We start from the raw sequence: 11,511 nt of genomic DNA, 5'->3' as shown, positions 1-11,511 counted from the left end.
ATGTACTACCTGCAGACAGTGCCACCCATGCCATAATGTATAGATGCTGCTGCAGTAGTAATGGATCTTGAATCCCCCCCCCCAACCAAGCACATACCTGTGTTAGCCGAGCCCCAGGAGTCACTTCCTCCCTGATCCTGCTGCTGCCTGGACTGAAGTGCGAGAGCCCTCAAACTATTCCAGTCAGATGCCTTTTTTTTTCTTCTCCCGCCGGCGCCGCCACTCGCCTCACTGCTTCTTCTCTCAGGCCAAGTGAGGAACAGAGGGGGAGGAATCACTCCGTGGTGCCAGGGAAGGCACTATAGAGGACGCGGGCACGGAAGAGACATTCTGACATTCTTCTGCACCCGATATAGGAGAAATAGTCCCTCCCCCTGCCGCCACCTACATAAACACATTGAGCTATTGGAATAAAAAAAAATTTAAAATTTGGTGGGGTGGGGATGATGTTTGGTCATGGTGGCTGGAGGATTTTATTTTATTTTTTTACATTAATTAGTTCTCTGTTCAGGTTGCCCGGCCCCCCTGCTGGTCAGGCCCGGTACAACAGGGTCAGTTGTACTGGCATATCAGCGGCCCTGACCTGCTGTATACTCCTCAAGCTTCACCCGCGCTACCTGCTGGGTCCCTGACTTGACTCTGCTGAAGCTTTCCCACGTCTTCACTGTCCCCGGCTAGTGAAAAAGGCTGCTCTAGAACTTCTTCAGACTTCATGTACTGGCCTCTGATAACAGGAGAGGTTGTCCCTTAGTGGCAACTGTTTCCCCTTTACCTTGGACCTTGATCCTAACTTGCCTCTGGTAAATGGAGTGGTTGACCCTTATGGCACCTGGTTCTCCTCCACCTTTGACAACATCCGGTTCCCCATCTGGCTGAACCTCTGCAACTTGGTTAGGCTCCCGACATGAAGCCCCAACCCCATACTGCTTAGTGTAACAGCCTAGCGGCCAGGTGCTCCCGGATAGGCCTCAGACTTCTGGCCTAGCAATATAACACACGTCCACCCAGAAAGCCATCCAGGTGGCACAGAACCCCGATTACCTGACTTCTCCCGAATAAATAGGCTCTCCCAGCAGGCCATGGGGCCAAAGAGACTTCTACCAATTGGCTGGGACAACTTATCCACTCCTAACCTGAATTCACCATGCCCTTGTCATTCTAATACCACAGGCGGCAATGTCACCTAGTGACAGAAGAGAGAGGTGCACCATATTCAGGTTTAGGGCAAAAGTCAGTGGAACATCCTAACAATTAGCCAGGCTAGTGACCACCTAGCAAACTAAATTTCCGAGCAGCCCTGTTTAGGACCAGGGTGCTACATATACAATATGTAAAGCGCTAGATAATTTCCGGTAATAAAAATAACAAATAATTGTCAATATTTAGACGAATACCAGGTGTTGGCAGTGATGTCACTGGGAACCCCATTTCCAGAATTATTTTCTAGGTACCTAAAACCAATCCATTGGTGGGAACTTCCTCAGTGCTCAAGAGTGAGATATTGGGGGGGGTGTTCCTTTCTTTTGACCTTTAAATGGTTGGGTATGATGCGGAACACAATCTGGACATCACTGGACCTTGTAAAGTTATTTAGTTAAAAATAATGGTCTCTTTATATTAACATTTCTTACCCACATACACTTAAAAACTGGATAGGGCCCCAAGGGACTGCCAAGCTGGAGTTCCTTTTTAACTTTTGTTGAATCTTCCTGTGGCCCCGCCAACTGCTCATGGGATACTCCTGCCCGCACATCCTGCGGATTCCAACCAGTTGACATCTCTGGTCTGAAGTTCTGTCAGGATTCTCCTCCGGCACTCGTGTACCTTCTATACCACATCACCATCTCTGTGTCATTCTGGGGCACTTGGCCTGGAGATGCAAGTGAAGTTGCCCTTGTCCTCCCAATCTTCCATCAGATACATGACATTCTATATGAGTGAGAGAGAGAGAGAGAGAGAGAGAGAGAGAGAGAGAGAGAGTCTTTTCTCCAATCGATCTGTAAACATTTCTAACATGGATGGCCTTACTCTACAAAACCTAACACCTAAATACATGTTAGAAAAACCTCAGAACTTGTTTTAATATAAAGTAGGGATGACTCTTTGAATTTAGTGCTGCTAGCTCTGTTTTCACTTGGTCATCCTAAAGTTCTGTGTTATGGTTTGGTTTAGAACTTCCCGGAGCCAAGAGTACCTTAGTGGAGGGGCCACATGACTGGGGAGGGACGCTGGGGGAAGATCATAGTAGCCAAATGTCCTGAATTTCCCAGGACATTCCCGGGATTAGGACTCTGTTCCCGATTTAATCTTTTCCCGGGAAATTCGGTAATTCACGATTTTCGCCACCGCCCGCTAGAGGTCCGCGGAGAGAACATTTTCAAAAAGACCAAAAGTAGGCTTGGCGGATGGCTACAATAGAAATGCTGCGGCGCTTATGGAAAGGGGCGAGGGATGGGCGGCGCCGCAGCTCAATCTCTTTCCACGCAGCAACTTTGTCTGGAGGAGCCGGGGGGGGGGGGGTAGATGTTAGGAGGACTGATGGGGACACCAGATATTAGGAGGACCGATGGGGACACCAGATGTTAGGAGGACTGATGGGGACACCAGATGTTAGGAGGACTGATGGGGACACCAGATGTTAGGACTGATGAGGACACCAGATGTTAGGAGGACTGAAGGGGATATCAGATGTAAGGAGGACTGATGGGGACACCAGATGTTAGGAGGACTGATGAAGACACCAGATGTTAGGAGGACCGATGGGGACACCAGATGTTAGGAGGACCGATGGGGACACCAGATGTAAGGAGGAATGATGGGGACACCAGATGTTAGGAGGACCGATAGCAGATCCCCTATGTAGTTTAACACTGAAGGCCCTAGAGGGCCACGCCCAAATCTACTGCTAACAGACTCTCCAACATTAGCACGACCAGTTCACAAGGAATGGGATTGACTGCAGTGACGCAATGGGGTGGTCTACCGAAGGCTCCTCAGGTGATCCTGAAGATAAGTGGCAGCTATTCTTACCGAGAAAACATAGGGAAATGGTGCTGAGTGCCTTACATGACAATCATGGCCACCTAGGGTCTGAGAGGACATTCAAACTGGTACAAGACCAGTTCTATTGGCCCTGTATGTGGGATATTGTCACTCCTGCATACGCTGTATACAGAGGAAGACTTTACCCCACAGAGCTGCCCCAATGGACCGTCTTCAAAGTCGAGGACCACTGCAATTGGTATGTATTGGTTTTCTATGTTTGGAGCCTGACTGGAGTGAACAGGGAAATGTTCTGGTGGTGACCGATCACTTCACCCGGTATGCCCAGGCATTCCCAACTAAGGACCAGCAAGCATCTACGGTGGCCAAAATTCTGGTAGAGAAGTTCTTTGTCCACTACGGCCTACCTCAGCGTATTCACTCTGACCAGGGGAGAGACTTTGAGAGTAGACTCATTAAAAGACTGTTAGACCTGTTGGGTGTTCAGAAGTCAAGAACCACCCCCTACCACCCTCAAGGAGATCCCCAGCCAGGACGCTTTAATCGCACCCTCCTGGATATGCTTGGGACTCTTATGGCTGAAAAGAAACAGCATTGGAGCAGACACTTTGCAGCTATTGTACATGCCTATAATAGCACTGAAAACGATGCCACAGGCTATTCACCATATAGGCTGATGTTCGGTAGGGAAGCTCGACTGCCAGTGGACTTAGCATCTGGCACCTCTTTAGATCATACCTCAATGGTGTCACACAGAGGGTATGTGGACTGCCAGAGGAAGAGCCTGAAGACAGCATATGAGAAAGCCCAGGCTGCCTCAGACAGCCAGGGCCAGCAGAACAAGCAAAACTTTGACCTAAAGGTGAGTGTACATGATTTGCAGCCTGGTGACAGAGTGTTACTGAGGAACTCGGGTGTCCCTGGGAAACACAGGGATGGCTGATCGGTGAAAGTCGCAGCCCTACATCATCTGCAAGCAGTTGCCAGGACTGCCAGTATACCGGATTCGCCCAGAGGGAAGCACAGGCCCACTAAAGACCTGGCACTGTAATTATCTGCTGCCTTTATCAGAAGCAGTCCATATATATATATATATATATATATATATATATTGTGAGGGGTTCGCTCGGTAGCGGGTGTGTGTGACCCCCTGGATGGGTTCACAACACAAAGTCAGGCACAGCAGACAGCGGTGTAGGTTCAAAAAACAAAAGATCCGGTTTATTTAGGCTACATGCAGTGATACATATAACAGCCAAACAAAATAAAACATGAAAATAAATCCTGGTCAGCTTGACCTCTAACTACACACGTAGATTCCCTGTCTAACAACTGGGTGCAGCCTTGTGCTGCCCCAGTCCCTGTCTCTGTTGTAGAGGTTTGCCACACAGGCGTTAACTCACCGCACAGAACAGATCTCAGACTCCCCAGTCTATACACACAAAACTGGTTCCAGGATGGAGCATCTCCCTATGCATGCTGGGGTTTTTTGTAGAGGCCTTAATGAGCCCACTTACTTCAGCTGGGCTCATTAACTCTTCCCCTCTAATTGTAAAAGTCTGCATAAAGCCTGAATCTAGGACACACATATTTACCATCCTGGATACAACCAGGTGACTTTACCTGCCTGCTGCCACAATATATATATATATATATTTTTTACATTCTGTTCTATTGTTTTTTCTATTCTAGTCTTTTCTATTATAATTCAATTTAATTCTATATATACAGAATAGAATAGAATAGAATAGAATAGAAAATAATAGAAAAGAAAAGACTAGAAAAACAATAGAACAGAATAGAATAAAATATGATATATAATATATTTTAATCTATTATTATCTATTGTTTTTCTATGTTATTTCTATGTTATTCTTTTCTATTATTTTCTATTGTATTCTAATCTTTTCTATTCAAATTTGATTTTACTCTATAGGAAATTTGAATTTTGGAAGATGTTGTGTGTGTGTGTGTTTATTTATTTATATATTTATGGTCGGAGCCCTCCGCTGTAAGAGATATGAAAGAACACATAAATACGTCACAAGACTAACAACATAAAATAGACCTGAGTTGTGCCCTTGGTCTGCTGTAAGGTAAGCCCTGGTGAGCTGGGCGGTGAGCCCTGGTCTGCTGGGCGATATGCCAAGAGAAGGCCGCAAAAGACTTGGTTTAGGGAGGTAATTATTTATTTATGTACAACAAGACACTACGGGGCAAAGTTGCTGAAGGCTCAGGACATTTCCACTTGTGGATTGGAGATGTATCGAGTAAAGCAGGTGGATTCCCACCTGCCCATCTTTGATCGCGTGGACTGGGACCCCGTTTCGTGAGGCTGCTGATGCTGCTCCAATGCGAAAGAATGTCCAAGAAAATGACCAAGGTCCTGGCCTAATTTGCTCAAAAGGAACCTGACGTGACTAATGAACTGGTTGCTGCCTGGGGTACTAATCGGGAACGGTAGTAATGGGCTGTCCTGCGAGGGATCAAACATATGGGCCAAAAATTGATCTAGGATGGACACGGGGCACCAGGCTTTGAGAGTTTGGAAAGGTTTGATGTCAACCCCTGGACCGGACTATTGTGTTTGGACACCCTAAGGAGCAAGATGAAGTAAGTCTGATGGCGTGTGAGGTAGCGTCTACGTAACACTTTACAACTGGGATGGTGACAGTATTCACTGGGGCGTAAGAAGCTGTAGAAAGCCAGGTAGGTGGCTGCTTGAACGACCAGGCTGAATTTAGCCAAAGGGGAATGTGACAGGATGAAAGACACGTCTCGGAATATGGCGCTGGTGACGGGTAGCCGTTTGATACTGATTTGGGGTCATTGCCTGTGAATACCACACAACATGGTCTTGACCGTATGGGCGGCAAACAAGACGGTTTGTTAGGATCTCATAAGGGGATGAAATACTGGATGTCAGCTGAGTGGGGTCTAAGGTATTGTGTGACAATGCCAACTGTGTGCGGTGGCATAATATGAAGACCAGGATGTGATGGAGAACTCTTGGTATTGCTCTGGGGTTTGAGGCTAGTAGCCTGACATAGAACCTCTAGGCTGCACGGTAGGCCTTCAGGGTGTTGTGAGATAGTGAAAGATTAATAAGGCAGGTAGCGTCGTGAAAGTGTTTGAATCCGAGGTTAGCTATGACCAGTGTGGGATAAGAGACATGGTCGGGTCGGTTCCAGGTTCCTGCAAAATAACGAAGCAAAGTTAACGGGTAGTGCGTCGGCCAGATTATTGCTTTTGTCTGGGATGTGGATGCATAGGACGTTAGATTGGTGCTGTGGGGATAGTGGCACCAGCCTGCGCAGGAAGGCCACGATGGCAGGCTACTAGGACCTCCTTTATTCATAATACTGGCTGTGGCTTGGTTGTCTGTGGCGAACGTCACTGTTTGTCCTGCCCAGTTGTTGCACCAGACTTGAGCTGCTGCGACAATGGGGTAGAGGTCGAACAAAGAGGAGGACTAACTGAACCCAGGAATCAAGAGGATTTCTGACGGCCATGGCCCTATGAACCCAATTTGGCCAAAATTGAGGCGAGGACCTGTGGAGGCTGCGGTGACCATGACTACCTGAGATGAAGAGAGATGCTGAGGGAATACACATTGGCATGCCATTCCAATTTGTGAGAAATTCGACTCCCATGGGCAGATCTGCTATAGCTGGCACATCTTAATTTAAGGATTTAGTCAGGGTCTTTGCCTGGAAGAGAAACACTAAAATATGGGAGGTAAAAGATCCCCTTGAGTCTGGCTGCTGCCTTGGCTGAAAATGAGCGGTGATAGTCAAAGGATGGGCACCCTGCGTACTTGTGACCTGCTGCATGCAGATACGGGTCCAATTCTACCCTCCTGTTGGGGTTGCTCTGCCTAGCATGTCTCTGGCTGTCCCCAAGGCCAGCACAAACTCTGACAGTGAGCTTGCGATTAAGTAAAGGGTCTCTGGCCTTCAGGATGACGGAGACATCTCCCCGCGAATATGATTTGTTCTAGGCCAAGTTGTGTACTGCTATGAGGAGGGATGCTAAGTTAACGTCGTTGTCATCCAAGATGTCCTCCTAGATGCCCTGCTAGGACAAGGTGTGCAGGGAAGATGATGGTGCAGAAGTTGGGTGTATCTGTAAGTGAAGGTACGGGAATGACAGTGGTGACTGGAGCTGGTAGGGGCACCGCTGGGCGTACCTCCAGGGCTGTCACTCTGCTTGGACTTCGGTGACTGCTGTTGACAGTGTGGTTACCCAGGAGTGCAGCTGAGTAGTCGCAAAGAAGATAGACTGAAGTGGTGCCTGGAAGGGCTGCCACTGGTGGTGGAAACAGTAGCCTAAAGGCTTGGTTTCCTGGCTGCAGTAGGGTAGGATTTACTCCTGCGACACCGTTCTGCTGAGTTTATTTTATTTATTTTTTTCTATTTTTTTTTGTGTATTTTTTTTTATTGGTCCAAGCTCTTGTGAGACTGTAAACCCGCCGCTTGCTGAGCCCGTAAAGGGTGATGGCAGGGCTGAGGCAAAGTCCTCACTGTCTGCCTGTGACATGGCGTCAACTAAAAGCAAGGGGGGGGGGTGCGTATGTTTGAGGTAAGTTGCAAAGGTAGGAGGGGATAGTTGCGTTGGGTAGATAAGATGAAAGGCGGAAGGAAACAAGAAGAATAGGACAAGGAACGACAGCCATAGTGACAGTTGGTTTGCGCTCGAGCGCTGTTGAGTGTGACTTTAGAAAACTAAAAAGAATGCGTGACAACCGAGGTGAGCCAGGAGGTGACTGGCTAGGTAACCGATAGCTCGGGTGTCAGTCTGTGCTCGGCACAGACTAATGAACCAGAGCGCCCCAGGGCGGACTGGGGTGGGTAGCTGAAGTCTGGTATACTAAGTAGGAATGTTGCGATCTGTAGTTAATTGACGTGGGTTCGGTCTACTAATGCTTGCACTGCCAGCAAGTATGGAGATTAGGCGACCTTGTCTGCGTATTGAAGGCTTGTGCTTCGAAAACAGAGTGAAGTGCACAGAAGTATGTGACAGTTGCTAACGCCTCAGGAGCAGGTCAAATTCTGTATGTGAAGTAAAAATATGTAGTGAAAGAGTGTTTAAGAGAAAGGGGGTATCCCCTTGAACTAAACACCTGACTTTATGCCCTAGTTGTGAAGTCGACTGGTTGGGGTCGAGAACTGAGTTGACTGGGAGCCTGTAGTAAGGTGACATGAGAATTTAGTTTTGACAAGGGGGATTGCAAAGAGCTCTTTGGGGCAAAGCTGGCCCCCTGGTGAAGATGCAAGCCCTCGACAATGTGTTTTTTTTTTTTTTGTTTTTTTTTTGGGAGATACTGTCCAAACCTGGTGCAGGGTGGACTAACTGGTGTTCTAACTGGCCTAAAAAGGGGAAAGCGACAGAGAAAACGATGAGCAGCCGTGTTGCTACAGGAGACGATGAGTGGCAGTTTGAGCCACTTGCTGAAATGCTTGCAGCGATTGCAAGGAAGCGGCCTTATTTGAATTATGAGGTGAGAATGAATGAATGGATGAATGAGGTGAGCAGCTGTGTTGCTACTGAAGATGAGTGGCCGTATTAAGCTATTGCAGAGATGCTTGCAGCGATTTGCAAGAAAGCAGCTTTATTTGAATCTATAAATTAAATTATAAGTGTGTAGGAATGAGGAGAGCAGCCGTGTTGCTACTGGAGATGAGTGGGGGTATTTGAGCCATTGCATTGATGCTTGCAGCGATTGCAAGGAGCTTTGTTGAAAGGCGAAAGAAAAGGTTTATAGAGGAAATGTGATTATGTAGGAATGACCGTGCGCAACACTGAGCAAATTGGTGGAGAGAATTGTGTATGATCATGTATGGATAGACTGAGAAAGTCAAACGTAAGTACTGCTGAATTTGTACAGTCGATGTGACTAGTTTGAACTGGGTTATAGCTATGGAATAGTCTGCGAAAGATTTGACTAATTTGAGTCGGAGATGCAACAGGATTCGGCTTGGTTGTTAGAGTTGCGTTTGGCAAGGACTGGAATCGTTGCGCCGATGCTGCGACTAGACTCGAATCCTCCGTAGATGCGACTGAGAGGCTCATATATGGGATCCGACCGTATCGCTGAGGATATGGCTGGGTTCGGATTGATTGAATTGTGATGGTGGTTGAAGGGGCTGGTGATTGCCAATGATCCGAAACATAGAAGCGAAGTTGCGACTAGATTCGAATCGGCCATAGATGTGAGGTGACTGCGGGGCTCGTATGACAGATCTGACCGTATTGCCGATGATATGGCTGGGTTCGAATCAACTAAATGGTGATGGCGGTTGAAGGGGCTTTGTGATTGTCAAGGATCCAAAACATAGAAGCGAAGTTGCGCCTAGATTCGAATCGGCCGTAGACGCGGGGTGAGTAAGGGGCTTGAGTGTCGGATTTGACCGCATCGCCGTGAAGTGAACGGCTCGAGTAAACGCGCGTTGGGTAGAAAGCATGAAATACATGAAAGATGACATAGAAAGACTTACGGTGGCGTAAGTGCGACTTTTTGCAAAACGAACATGATAACGAACATGATAACGTAACTACTAGAGTTTAGAGGAGCGGTAACAGCAAAGTCCTACCTGCAACAGCGAGTGTGTAGCGGTCCGAGCATGGGACAATCGATGAAGATATACGACGGATCTCGAAGGTACAACTACGTGGACACGCAATGAGTTGGCAGAGTCAGCCTGTGCAATGCATTTGACACGAATCAGCTTAAAAAAAATGTATGAGATGAATCTGATATAAATTGGCAGTAAGGAGTATCTGATACGAATTGGTTGTAGAGTGTATGCCATTCCTTATGCCTCATACACACGAGCGGATTGTATGGCGTACTTAGTCAGTCGAAACACATTTCAGCGGACAATCCGCTCGTGTGTGGGCTTCAGCGGACTTTTTCAGCGTGCAGTCCGGAGTACTAAGAATTTCGTTTTTTTCTAAATTCTGTCCGTCGTACTTTGGTTTCAGCAGACAATACGGTCGTCAGTATGCTAGTTCGACGGACTAAGAATGGCGCATGCCCAGAAAGGATTTACACGGCGGAAGGTTGCTTTGCTGTGTCTTGGACTTCCTATTTCTAGTCCCGTCGTACGTGCTGTACACGTCATCGCTCAAGCTTTCGACGGACTGTTTGTGTATCCGTGTGTGGTCAAGTTCGTTCAGTGGAAACTACGACGGATTGTCCGTCGGATTGTATGACAGACTAAGTACGCCATACAATCCGCTTGTGCGCATTACTGTGAAACCAAACACCTATCAACCACCCATCCCCCCAGGCTAGTCAAGTGCAGGAAAGACATCAGGTGGGTTTAATTACACCCCAATCAGCCACAGAAACCCATACAAACAATACCTGTTTATCTCAAAAAAGGATGAGAACAGTGAATCTTATAACTAGTGAAGCCTATGGCGAGTGATATTGGAGAACGACCGACAGCGACTCGGAGGCTTGGATCTATGAATGAATCGTATGTTTGGTAGAAGGAATTTACGAATGTACTATGCCTGTGCCGAAAGATGTCGGGACATGAGTGTCAACAACTCAGAGGTAGGTTTTGCGAAAGGGGTGCAGGATAGTAAGCATGATAAGCCGCAATTTTGCACACGATATGAAAAGATTCGGATACTACTTATCTGCGACCATGAGCGGGAACCGCCGACGAAGACCACGAATGAAGAAGCCGAAGTGCACCTGCGATTGGACGCACAGATAGTCGACCGTGAGGGAGCTGAGAAGAGTCAACCCCTTGATGTGCAGTACCTTGCACTGGAACCGACACAGACCGTTGTGGGTGGTCTGATTATATACCCTCCAGGCTCCTCCCATAATTACGGGCCACCATACTGGCCCTCTTATATATATATATATATATATATATATGTGTATGTATATATATTATTTTATTCTAATCTGTTCTATTGCTTTGTATAACATCTTCCAAAATTCAAATTTCATATAGAATGAATTTGAATAGAAAATATTAGAAAAGAATAGCATAGAAAAACAATAGTGCAGAATGAAAAAAAAAATAATAAAAAAAAAAATATATATATATATTAGGGATACACCGATATCACTTTTTCGACACAGAGTACGAGTACCGATACTTGACATCATGTACTCGCCGATACCAATTACCGATACCTGATTTTGGTCATGTGTCCATTTTTTTTTAAAATAATAAAAAATTACACATTTTCACCATAATATGAGGAATTGAAACGCAGTCAAAAGACATATGAAAGAAAACATGTTTATTTGCTGGTCACAAAGCTGTTAAAGCGCAAATTGCACAGAACATGTTATATAAAAAAAATAATGTCAGGGCGTGGTCTCGGCATGGAACTGTCCCTATTCTACTCTAGCCAAGCCTATATCTGACTGCAGGCCATTGCTAGTGTACGTTTTCAAATACACTTTCAGGCAGGCAGGCAAGTGATTCCAATAATCCGCAGTGCATTAAATATATATACAGTCTCTAACATATATAT

This window comes from Lithobates pipiens, unplaced genomic scaffold (assembly GCF_037356315.1).
Source record: "Lithobates pipiens isolate NorthernLeopardFrog02 unplaced genomic scaffold, aLitPip1_a1.2 Scaffold_25, whole genome shotgun sequence".
NCBI lineage: Eukaryota > Metazoa > Chordata > Amphibia > Anura > Ranidae > Lithobates > Lithobates pipiens.
Note: the sequence above shows the minus strand (reverse complement) of the source record.